General features: G+C 61.3%; 5 non-coding genes across 5 annotated transcripts; all 5 read right to left on the minus strand.

Annotated features, from left to right (window-relative positions):
- Positions 1 to 64: 64 nt before the first annotated feature.
- LOC142865659 (5S ribosomal RNA) lies at positions 65 to 183 on the minus strand. Its single transcript, XR_012915859.1, has one exon. It is a non-coding gene; the product is annotated as a 5S ribosomal RNA (ribosomal RNA).
- Positions 184 to 2,293: 2,110 nt separating this feature from the next.
- On the minus strand, positions 2,294 to 2,412 carry LOC142865661 (5S ribosomal RNA). Its single transcript, XR_012915861.1, has one exon. It is a non-coding gene; the product is annotated as a 5S ribosomal RNA (ribosomal RNA).
- Positions 2,413 to 4,522: 2,110 nt separating this feature from the next.
- On the minus strand, positions 4,523 to 4,641 carry LOC142865662 (5S ribosomal RNA). Its single transcript, XR_012915862.1, has one exon. It is a non-coding gene; the product is annotated as a 5S ribosomal RNA (ribosomal RNA).
- A 2,109-nt stretch (positions 4,642 to 6,750) lies between these two features.
- On the minus strand, positions 6,751 to 6,869 carry LOC142865663 (5S ribosomal RNA). The gene has a single exon (XR_012915863.1). It is a non-coding gene; the product is annotated as a 5S ribosomal RNA (ribosomal RNA).
- Positions 6,870 to 8,978: 2,109 nt separating this feature from the next.
- Positions 8,979 to 9,097, minus strand: LOC142865664 (5S ribosomal RNA). Its single transcript, XR_012915864.1, has one exon. It is a non-coding gene; the product is annotated as a 5S ribosomal RNA (ribosomal RNA).
- Between the last annotated feature and the right edge of the window lie 1,607 nt (positions 9,098 to 10,704).

Consider the following 10,704-nt stretch of genomic DNA (forward strand, 5'->3'; position numbering starts at 1 on the left):
GGGCCCGCCGCCGCCGCCGCCGCCGGGCTCCCAGAAGGGGGACAGAACAGAAAAAAAAAAAAAAAGCCTACGGCACCCGGTATTCCCAGGCGGTCTCCCATCCAAGTACTAACCAGGCCCGACCCTGCTTAGCTTCCGAGATCAGACGAGATCGGGCGCGTTCAGGGTGGTGTGGCCGTAGACGGTGGAGGGCGCCCGTGCCCCGCTCAAGAAGCCGAGCCTCTCTGCGCTTCCCCGCGCCTCCTCCCGCCCCAGGCCCCGCGCCGAAGCTGACCCGCGCGTGGCCGGGACGGGCCTGTTAAGTTCTCTGGCCAGCCGGGTCCCGCGGGCTCCTCGGGACGGTGGTGCCGTGTGGGGCGGGGTGGGGGGCTGTCCACGCACGCACACACACACACACACACACAAGATGCGCCTCCACTTGTGGACCCGCCAAGGTGGAGACGTTCCAGCCCCCCTCCTCTCCTGGCCTCGCCTCCCTCACCTACCCGCCCCCCACCCCCAGCGCGCCGCTGCTGACTGCGCATGCGCGGGCGCTCGCCCTTTGAAGCCAGGGGCCGCCCTCCCCCACAACCCCTTTCAGCTGCGCCCCCGCCCTGCGTGTGGGCTGCCGCCTATCCGCCCGCCCGGGCCAGGGCTGGGGCACAGCGCATGGGGGAGGGGAGCGAGTGTAGGGGCGCCTCTCGGGACGTGTGCCATGCGTGGGGTGCGGTGGGGTGGTTTCGGGGGCGCTGAAGAAATCAGTCCCCTCCATCTCCTACCTCTGGAAAACCCCCAAGCCCTTGCAGAACTGCCGGCACCGCTACCGTGGGGGCCGGGACCCCACTCTGTGTCGTCCTGTGGCCCAGTCCAAGGGGCCTGGGCCTGGCCGGGGGTGGATTGGACCCCGACCACCCTGGGGTGTGGGCTTGCTAAAAATCGGCGATTAGATATTGGATTCGAGGTTCATTGAGGTCATTTCACTAAGGAATGCACCGTAAAGACTTTCCTAATACATTTGTGAGGGTGGCAACAGAGAGAGGATTTTCAAGCTGGCAGAATAGGCGAGGAAAGGCTGAGGAAATTCCCAAACCCAGGAAGGAAGACTTTCTCGAAATGGAAGACAGAAACGAGCAAACAGAAACACCGGTAGCCCGCCCGGATCAGAGTCTGCTCCTAAGAGAAAGTACCCTGAGCAGGTTCACCCGTGGGTCGCGAGCGGCATTCAGCAGAGCGAGGCCCGCACTCTATGCGAAAGACACCTGCGCTCGGGTGTCTGTGGCGGCACAATTCACAATTGCAAAGATGTGGAAGCGACCCGGTTGCCCATCGATCCATGAGTGGATTAATAAAATGTGGTGCCTGACAACCACGGAGTGCTATTCAGCTATGAGAGACAGCGGTGAGAGGGCACCTCTCGTGTTCTCCTGGCCGGAGCTGGAACCCGTCCCGGTAAGCCAAGTAAGTATCCCAAGAATGGACACGCGAGCACCACGTGCGCGCGCTCACCAGCAAATTGGCACGAACTGGTGGACACCTTATGGACATAGAGGAATCACCTTCATCCGGTGGGGGGAGCGGATGGGCATACACATCCATCAGGACTGGGGTGGGTGCGCACCAACTGGGGGATGGGCACGCTCCAAGCTCTGACTCGAGGGGGGAGGCGGGGAAAGGGCGATGTACCTGACCTTGACATTGGTACCCCCACAATACGCTGGAAAAACACGAGAGACAAATGAATAAGAAAACAGGGGCGAGGGGGGCACCGGCAATACATGCAGCCTTAATACTTGTACTCCCATAACCTGCTTGAAAAGAGAGAGAAAAGAAAATGCAATAATAGAGATAAGGGACATTTTTTAAAAAACTGAATCCGAAAAGAAGAGTAAAATGAGGCCTGTCCAGCAGGTCTGGGTGTGACTCCGGATCCCCCAACATGCGGTGCCACCACCAGAGATTCCTGCGTGTAGCCCATAGAACCCCAAAAGCAACGGGACGAGTTCTGGTCACATGCTCCCTCAAAATGACATCCTGGCCTTCTTCTGGAACTCCCTCCCCTCCCAGACTCTCAAGGTTTCCTCCAGCGTGTGGGTTCCCACAGAGCAGACCTTTGGTCTGAGACCTGACAGTCCAGGTGCCACGCCTGCTGCCGCGTGGCGGCGGTGTCGCTGCTCGGGACAAGAGGAGGCCCCACGGAGCAGGCTGGGGCGCCAGGCACCGTGACGGGGGCTGAGGGTGGGGGTGACTCCCGGGCCCGCCGCCGCCGCCGCCGCCGGGCTCCCAGAAGGGGGACAGAACAGAAAAAAAAAAAAAAAGCCTACGGCACCCGGTATTCCCAGGCGGTCTCCCATCCAAGTACTAACCAGGCCCGACCCTGCTTAGCTTCCGAGATCAGACGAGATCGGGCGCGTTCAGGGTGGTGTGGCCGTAGACGGTGGAGGGCGCCCGTGCCCCGCTCAAGAAGCCGAGCCTCTCTGCGCTTCCCCGCGCCTCCTCCCGCCCCAGGCCCCGCGCCGAAGCTGACCCGCGCGTGGCCGGGACGGGCCTGTTAAGTTCTCTGGCCAGCCGGGTCCCGCGGGCTCCTCGGGACGGTGGTGCCGTGTGGGGCGGGGTGGGGGGCTGTCCACGCACGCACACACACACACACACACACAAGATGCGCCTCCACTTGTGGACCCGCCAAGGTGGAGACGTTCCAGCCCCCCTCCTCTCCTGGCCTCGCCTCCCTCACCTACCCGCCCCCCACCCCCAGCGCGCCGCTGCTGACTGCGCATGCGCGGGCGCTCGCCCTTTGAAGCCAGGGGCCGCCCTCCCCCACAACCCCTTTCAGCTGCGCCCCCGCCCTGCGTGTGGGCTGCCGCCTATCCGCCCGCCCGGGCCAGGGCTGGGGCACAGCGCATGGGGGAGGGGAGCGAGTGTAGGGGCGCCTCTCGGGACGTGTGCCATGCGTGGGGTGCGGTGGGGTGGTTTCGGGGGCGCTGAAGAAATCAGTCCCCTCCATCTCCTACCTCTGGAAAACCCCCAAGCCCTTGCAGAACTGCCGGCACCGCTACCGTGGGGGCCGGGACCCCACTCTGTGTCGTCCTGTGGCCCAGTCCAAGGGGCCTGGGCCTGGCCGGGGGTGGATTGGACCCCGACCACCCTGGGGTGTGGGCTTGCTAAAAATCGGCGATTAGATATTGGATTCGAGGTTCATTGAGGTCATTTCACTAAGGAATGCACCGTAAAGACTTTCCTAATACATTTGTGAGGGTGGCAACAGAGAGAGGATTTTCAAGCTGGCAGAATAGGCGAGGAAAGGCTGAGGAAATTCCCAAACCCAGGAAGGAAGACTTTCTCGAAATGGAAGACAGAAACGAGCAAACAGAAACACCGGTAGCCCGCCCGGATCAGAGTCTGCTCCTAAGAGAAAGTACCCTGAGCAGGTTCACCCGTGGGTCGCGAGCGGCATTCAGCAGAGCGAGGCCCGCACTCTATGCGAAAGACACCTGCGCTCGGGTGTCTGTGGCGGCACAATTCACAATTGCAAAGATGTGGAAGCGACCCGGTTGCCCATCGATCCATGAGTGGATTAATAAAATGTGGTGCCTGACAACCACGGAGTGCTATTCAGCTATGAGAGACAGCGGTGAGAGGGCACCTCTCGTGTTCTCCTGGCCGGAGCTGGAACCCGTCCCGGTAAGCCAAGTAAGTATCCCAAGAATGGACACGCGAGCACCACGTGCGCGCGCTCACCAGCAAATTGGCACGAACTGGTGGACACCTTATGGACATAGAGGAATCACCTTCATCCGGTGGGGGGAGCGGATGGGCATACACATCCATCAGGACTGGGGTGGGTGCGCACCAACTGGGGGATGGGCACGCTCCAAGCTCTGACTCGAGGGGGGAGGCGGGGAAAGGGCGATGTACCTGACCTTGACATTGGTACCCCCACAATACGCTGGAAAAACACGAGAGACAAATGAATAAGAAAACAGGGGGGAGGGGGGCACCGGCAATACATGCAGCCTTAATACTTGTACTCCCATAACCTGCTTGAAAAGAGAGAGAAAAGAAAATGCAATAATAGAGATAAGGGACATTTTTTAAAAAACTGAATCCGAAAAGAAGAGTAAAATGAGGCCTGTCCAGCAGGTCTGGGTGTGACTCCGGATCCCCCAACATGCGGTGCCACCACCAGAGATTCCTGCGTGTAGCCCATAGAACCCCAAAAGCAACGGGACGAGTTCTGGTCACATGCTCCCTCAAAATGACATCCTGGCCTTCTTCTGGAACTCCCTCCCCTCCCAGACTCTCAAGGTTTCCTCCAGCGTGTGGGTTCCCACAGAGCAGACCTTTGGTCTGAGACCTGACAGTCCAGGTGCCACGCCTGCTGCCGCGTGGCGGCGGTGTCGCTGCTCGGGACAAGAGGAGGCCCCACGGAGCAGGCTGGGGCGCCAGGCACCGTGACGGGGGCTGAGGGTGGGGGTGACTCCCGGGCCCGCCGCCGCCGCCGCCGCCGGGCTCCCAGAAGGGGGACAGAACAGAAAAAAAAAAAAAAAGCCTACGGCACCCGGTATTCCCAGGCGGTCTCCCATCCAAGTACTAACCAGGCCCGACCCTGCTTAGCTTCCGAGATCAGACGAGATCGGGCGCGTTCAGGGTGGTGTGGCCGTAGACGGTGGAGGGCGCCCGTGCCCCGCTCAAGAAGCCGAGCCTCTCTGCGCTTCCCCGCGCCTCCTCCCGCCCCAGGCCCCGCGCCGAAGCTGACCCGCGCGTGGCCGGGACGGGCCTGTTAAGTTCTCTGGCCAGCCGGGTCCCGCGGGCTCCTCGGGACGGTGGTGCCGTGTGGGGCGGGGTGGGGGGCTGTCCACGCACGCACACACACACACACACACACAAGATGCGCCTCCACTTGTGGACCCGCCAAGGTGGAGACGTTCCAGCCCCCCTCCTCTCCTGGCCTCGCCTCCCTCACCTACCCGCCCCCCACCCCCAGCGCGCCGCTGCTGACTGCGCATGCGCGGGCGCTCGCCCTTTGAAGCCAGGGGCCGCCCTCCCCCACAACCCCTTTCAGCTGCGCCCCCGCCCTGCGTGTGGGCTGCCGCCTATCCGCCCGCCCGGGCCAGGGCTGGGGCACAGCGCATGGGGGAGGGGAGCGAGTGTAGGGGCGCCTCTCGGGACGTGTGCCATGCGTGGGGTGCGGTGGGGTGGTTTCGGGGGCGCTGAAGAAATCAGTCCCCTCCATCTCCTACCTCTGGAAAACCCCCAAGCCCTTGCAGAACTGCCGGCACCGCTACCGTGGGGGCCGGGACCCCACTCTGTGTCGTCCTGTGGCCCAGTCCAAGGGGCCTGGGCCTGGCCGGGGGTGGATTGGACCCCGACCACCCTGGGGTGTGGGCTTGCTAAAAATCGGCGATTAGATATTGGATTCGAGGTTCATTGAGGTCATTTCACTAAGGAATGCACCGTAAAGACTTTCCTAATACATTTGTGAGGGTGGCAACAGAGAGAGGATTTTCAAGCTGGCAGAATAGGCGAGGAAAGGCTGAGGAAATTCCCAAACCCAGGAAGGAAGACTTTCTCGAAATGGAAGACAGAAACGAGCAAACAGAAACACCGGTAGCCCGCCCGGATCAGAGTCTGCTCCTAAGAGAAAGTACCCTGAGCAGGTTCACCCGTGGGTCGCGAGCGGCATTCAGCAGAGCGAGGCCCGCACTCTATGCGAAAGACACCTGCGCTCGGGTGTCTGTGGCGGCACAATTCACAATTGCAAAGATGTGGAAGCGACCCGGTTGCCCATCGATCCATGAGTGGATTAATAAAATGTGGTGCCTGACAACCACGGAGTGCTATTCAGCTATGAGAGACAGCGGTGAGAGGGCACCTCTCGTGTTCTCCTGGCCGGAGCTGGAACCCGTCCCGGTAAGCCAAGTAAGTATCCCAAGAATGGACACGCGAGCACCACGTGCGCGCGCTCACCAGCAAATTGGCACGAACTGGTGGACACCTTATGGACATAGAGGAATCACCTTCATCCGGTGGGGGGAGCGGATGGGCATACACATCCATCAGGACTGGGGTGGGTGCGCACCAACTGGGGGATGGGCACGCTCCAAGCTCTGACTCGAGGGGGGAGGCGGGGAAAGGGCGATGTACCTGACCTTGACATTGGTACCCCCACAATACGCTGGAAAAACACGAGAGACAAATGAATAAGAAAACAGGGGGGAGGGGGGCACCGGCAATACATGCAGCCTTAATACTTGTACTCCCATAACCTGCTTGAAAAGAGAGAGAAAAGAAAATGCAATAATAGAGATAAGGGACATTTTTTAAAAAACTGAATCCGAAAAGAAGAGTAAAATGAGGCCTGTCCAGCAGGTCTGGGTGTGACTCCGGATCCCCCAACATGCGGTGCCACCACCAGAGATTCCTGCGTGTAGCCCATAGAACCCCAAAAGCAACGGGACGAGTTCTGGTCACATGCTCCCTCAAAATGACATCCTGGCCTTCTTCTGGAACTCCCTCCCCTCCCAGACTCTCAAGGTTTCCTCCAGCGTGTGGGTTCCCACAGAGCAGACCTTTGGTCTGAGACCTGACAGTCCAGGTGCCACGCCTGCTGCCGCGTGGCGGCGGTGTCGCTGCTCGGGACAAGAGGAGGCCCCACGGAGCAGGCTGGGGCGCCAGGCACCGTGACGGGGGCTGAGGGTGGGGGTGACTCCCGGGCCCGCCGCCGCCGCCGCCGCCGGGCTCCCAGAAGGGGGACAGAACAGAAAAAAAAAAAAAAGCCTACGGCACCCGGTATTCCCAGGCGGTCTCCCATCCAAGTACTAACCAGGCCCGACCCTGCTTAGCTTCCGAGATCAGACGAGATCGGGCGCGTTCAGGGTGGTGTGGCCGTAGACGGTGGAGGGCGCCCGTGCCCCGCTCAAGAAGCCGAGCCTCTCTGCGCTTCCCCGCGCCTCCTCCCGCCCCAGGCCCCGCGCCGAAGCTGACCCGCGCGTGGCCGGGACGGGCCTGTTAAGTTCTCTGGCCAGCCGGGTCCCGCGGGCTCCTCGGGACGGTGGTGCCGTGTGGGGCGGGGTGGGGGGCTGTCCACGCACGCACACACACACACACACACACAAGATGCGCCTCCACTTGTGGACCCGCCAAGGTGGAGACGTTCCAGCCCCCCTCCTCTCCTGGCCTCGCCTCCCTCACCTACCCGCCCCCCACCCCCAGCGCGCCGCTGCTGACTGCGCATGCGCGGGCGCTCGCCCTTTGAAGCCAGGGGCCGCCCTCCCCCACAACCCCTTTCAGCTGCGCCCCCGCCCTGCGTGTGGGCTGCCGCCTATCCGCCCGCCCGGGCCAGGGCTGGGGCACAGCGCATGGGGGAGGGGAGCGAGTGTAGGGGCGCCTCTCGGGACGTGTGCCATGCGTGGGGTGCGGTGGGGTGGTTTCGGGGGCGCTGAAGAAATCAGTCCCCTCCATCTCCTACCTCTGGAAAACCCCCAAGCCCTTGCAGAACTGCCGGCACCGCTACCGTGGGGGCCGGGACCCCACTCTGTGTCGTCCTGTGGCCCAGTCCAAGGGGCCTGGGCCTGGCCGGGGGTGGATTGGACCCCGACCACCCTGGGGTGTGGGCTTGCTAAAAATCGGCGATTAGATATTGGATTCGAGGTTCATTGAGGTCATTTCACTAAGGAATGCACCGTAAAGACTTTCCTAATACATTTGTGAGGGTGGCAACAGAGAGAGGATTTTCAAGCTGGCAGAATAGGCGAGGAAAGGCTGAGGAAATTCCCAAACCCAGGAAGGAAGACTTTCTCGAAATGGAAGACAGAAACGAGCAAACAGAAACACCGGTAGCCCGCCCGGATCAGAGTCTGCTCCTAAGAGAAAGTACCCTGAGCAGGTTCACCCGTGGGTCGCGAGCGGCATTCAGCAGAGCGAGGCCCGCACTCTATGCGAAAGACACCTGCGCTCGGGTGTCTGTGGCGGCACAATTCACAATTGCAAAGATGTGGAAGCGACCCGGTTGCCCATCGATCCATGAGTGGATTAATAAAATGTGGTGCCTGACAACCACGGAGTGCTATTCAGCTATGAGAGACAGCGGTGAGAGGGCACCTCTCGTGTTCTCCTGGCCGGAGCTGGAACCCGTCCCGGTAAGCCAAGTAAGTATCCCAAGAATGGACACGCGAGCACCACGTGCGCGCGCTCACCAGCAAATTGGCACGAACTGGTGGACACCTTATGGACATAGAGGAATCACCTTCATCCGGTGGGGGGAGCGGATGGGCATACACATCCATCAGGACTGGGGTGGGTGCGCACCAACTGGGGGATGGGCACGCTCCAAGCTCTGACTCGAGGGGGGAGGCGGGGAAAGGGCGATGTACCTGACCTTGACATTGGTACCCCCACAATACGCTGGAAAAACACGAGAGACAAATGAATAAGAAAACAGGGGGGAGGGGGGCACCGGCAATACATGCAGCCTTAATACTTGTACTCCCATAACCTGCTTGAAAAGAGAGAGAAAAGAAAATGCAATAATAGAGATAAGGGACATTTTTTAAAAAACTGAATCCGAAAAGAAGAGTAAAATGAGGCCTGTCCAGCAGGTCTGGGTGTGACTCCGGATCCCCCAACATGCGGTGCCACCACCAGAGATTCCTGCGTGTAGCCCATAGAACCCCAAAAGCAACGGGACGAGTTCTGGTCACATGCTCCCTCAAAATGACATCCTGGCCTTCTTCTGGAACTCCCTCCCCTCCCAGACTCTCAAGGTTTCCTCCAGCGTGTGGGTTCCCACAGAGCAGACCTTTGGTCTGAGACCTGACAGTCCAGGTGCCACGCCTGCTGCCGCGTGGCGGCGGTGTCGCTGCTCGGGACAAGAGGAGGCCCCACGGAGCAGGCTGGGGCGCCAGGCACCGTGACGGGGGCTGAGGGTGGGGGTGACTCCCGGGCCCGCCGCCGCCGCCGCCGCCGGGCTCCCAGAAGGGGGACAGAACAGAAAAAAAAAAAAAAGCCTACGGCACCCGGTATTCCCAGGCGGTCTCCCATCCAAGTACTAACCAGGCCCGACCCTGCTTAGCTTCCGAGATCAGACGAGATCGGGCGCGTTCAGGGTGGTGTGGCCGTAGACGGTGGAGGGCGCCCGTGCCCCGCTCAAGAAGCCGAGCCTCTCTGCGCTTCCCCGCGCCTCCTCCCGCCCCAGGCCCCGCGCCGAAGCTGACCCGCGCGTGGCCGGGACGGGCCTGTTAAGTTCTCTGGCCAGCCGGGTCCCGCGGGCTCCTCGGGACGGTGGTGCCGTGTGGGGCGGGGTGGGGGGCTGTCCACGCACGCACACACACACACACACACACAAGATGCGCCTCCACTTGTGGACCCGCCAAGGTGGAGACGTTCCAGCCCCCCTCCTCTCCTGGCCTCGCCTCCCTCACCTACACGCCCCCCACCCCCAGCGCGCCGCTGCTGACTGCGCATGCGCGGGCGCTCGCCCTTTGAAGCCAGGGGCCGCCCTCCCCCACAACCCCTTTCAGCTGCGCCCCCGCCCTGCGTGTGGGCTGCCGCCTATCCGCCCGCCCGGGCCAGGGCTGGGGCACAGCGCATGGGGGAGGGGAGCGAGTGTAGGGGCGCCTCTCGGGACGTGTGCCATGCGTGGGGTGCGGTGGGGTGGTTTCGGGGGCGCTGAAGAAATCAGTCCCCTCCATCTCCTACCTCTGGAAAACCCCCAAGCCCTTGCAGAACTGCCGGCACCGCTACCGTGGGGGCCGGGACCCCACTCTGTGTCGTCCTGTGGCCCAGTCCAAGGGGCCTGGGCCTGGCCGGGGGTGGATTGGACCCCGACCACCCTGGGGTGTGGGCTTGCTAAAAATCGGCGATTAGATATTGGATTCGAGGTTCATTGAGGTCATTTCACTAAGGAATGCACCGTAAAGACTTTCCTAATACATTTGTGAGGGTGGCAACAGAGAGAGGATTTTCAAGCTGGCAGAATAGGCGAGGAAAGGCTGAGGAAATTCCCAAACCCAGGAAGGAAGACTTTCTCGAAATGGAAGACAGAAACGAGCAAACAGAAACACCGGTAGCCCGCCCGGATCAGAGTCTGCTCCTAAGAGAAAGTACCCTGAGCAGGTTCACCCGTGGGTCGCGAGCGGCATTCAGCAGAGCGAGGCCCGCACTCTATGCGAAAGACACCTGCGCTCGGGTGTCTGTGGCGGCACAATTCACAATTGCAAAGATGTGGAAGCGACCCGGTTGCCCATCGATCCATGAGTGGATTAATAAAATGTGGTGCCTGACAACCACGGAGTGCTATTCAGCTATGAGAGACAGCGGTGAGAGGGCACCTCTCGTGTTCTCCTGGCCGGAGCTGGAACCCGTCCCGGTAAGCCAAGTAAGTATCCCAAGAATGGACACGCGAGCACCACGTGCGCGCGCTCACCAGCAAATTGGCACGAACTGGTGGACACCTTATGGACATAGAGGAATCACCTTCATCCGGTGGGGGGAGCGGATGGGCATACACATCCATCAGGACTGGGGTGGGTGCGCACCAACTGGGGGATGGGCACGCTCCAAGCTCTGACTCGAGGGGGGAGGCGGGGAAAGGGCGATGTACCTGACCTTGACATTGGTACCCCCACAATACGCTGGAAAAACACGAGAGACAAATGAATAAGAAAACAGGGGGGAGGGGGGCACCGGCAATACATGCAGCCTTAATACTTGTACTCCCATAACCTGCTT

This window comes from Microcebus murinus, chromosome 30 (assembly GCF_040939455.1).
Source record: "Microcebus murinus isolate Inina chromosome 30, M.murinus_Inina_mat1.0, whole genome shotgun sequence".
Taxonomy (NCBI): Eukaryota; Metazoa; Chordata; class Mammalia; order Primates; family Cheirogaleidae; genus Microcebus; species Microcebus murinus.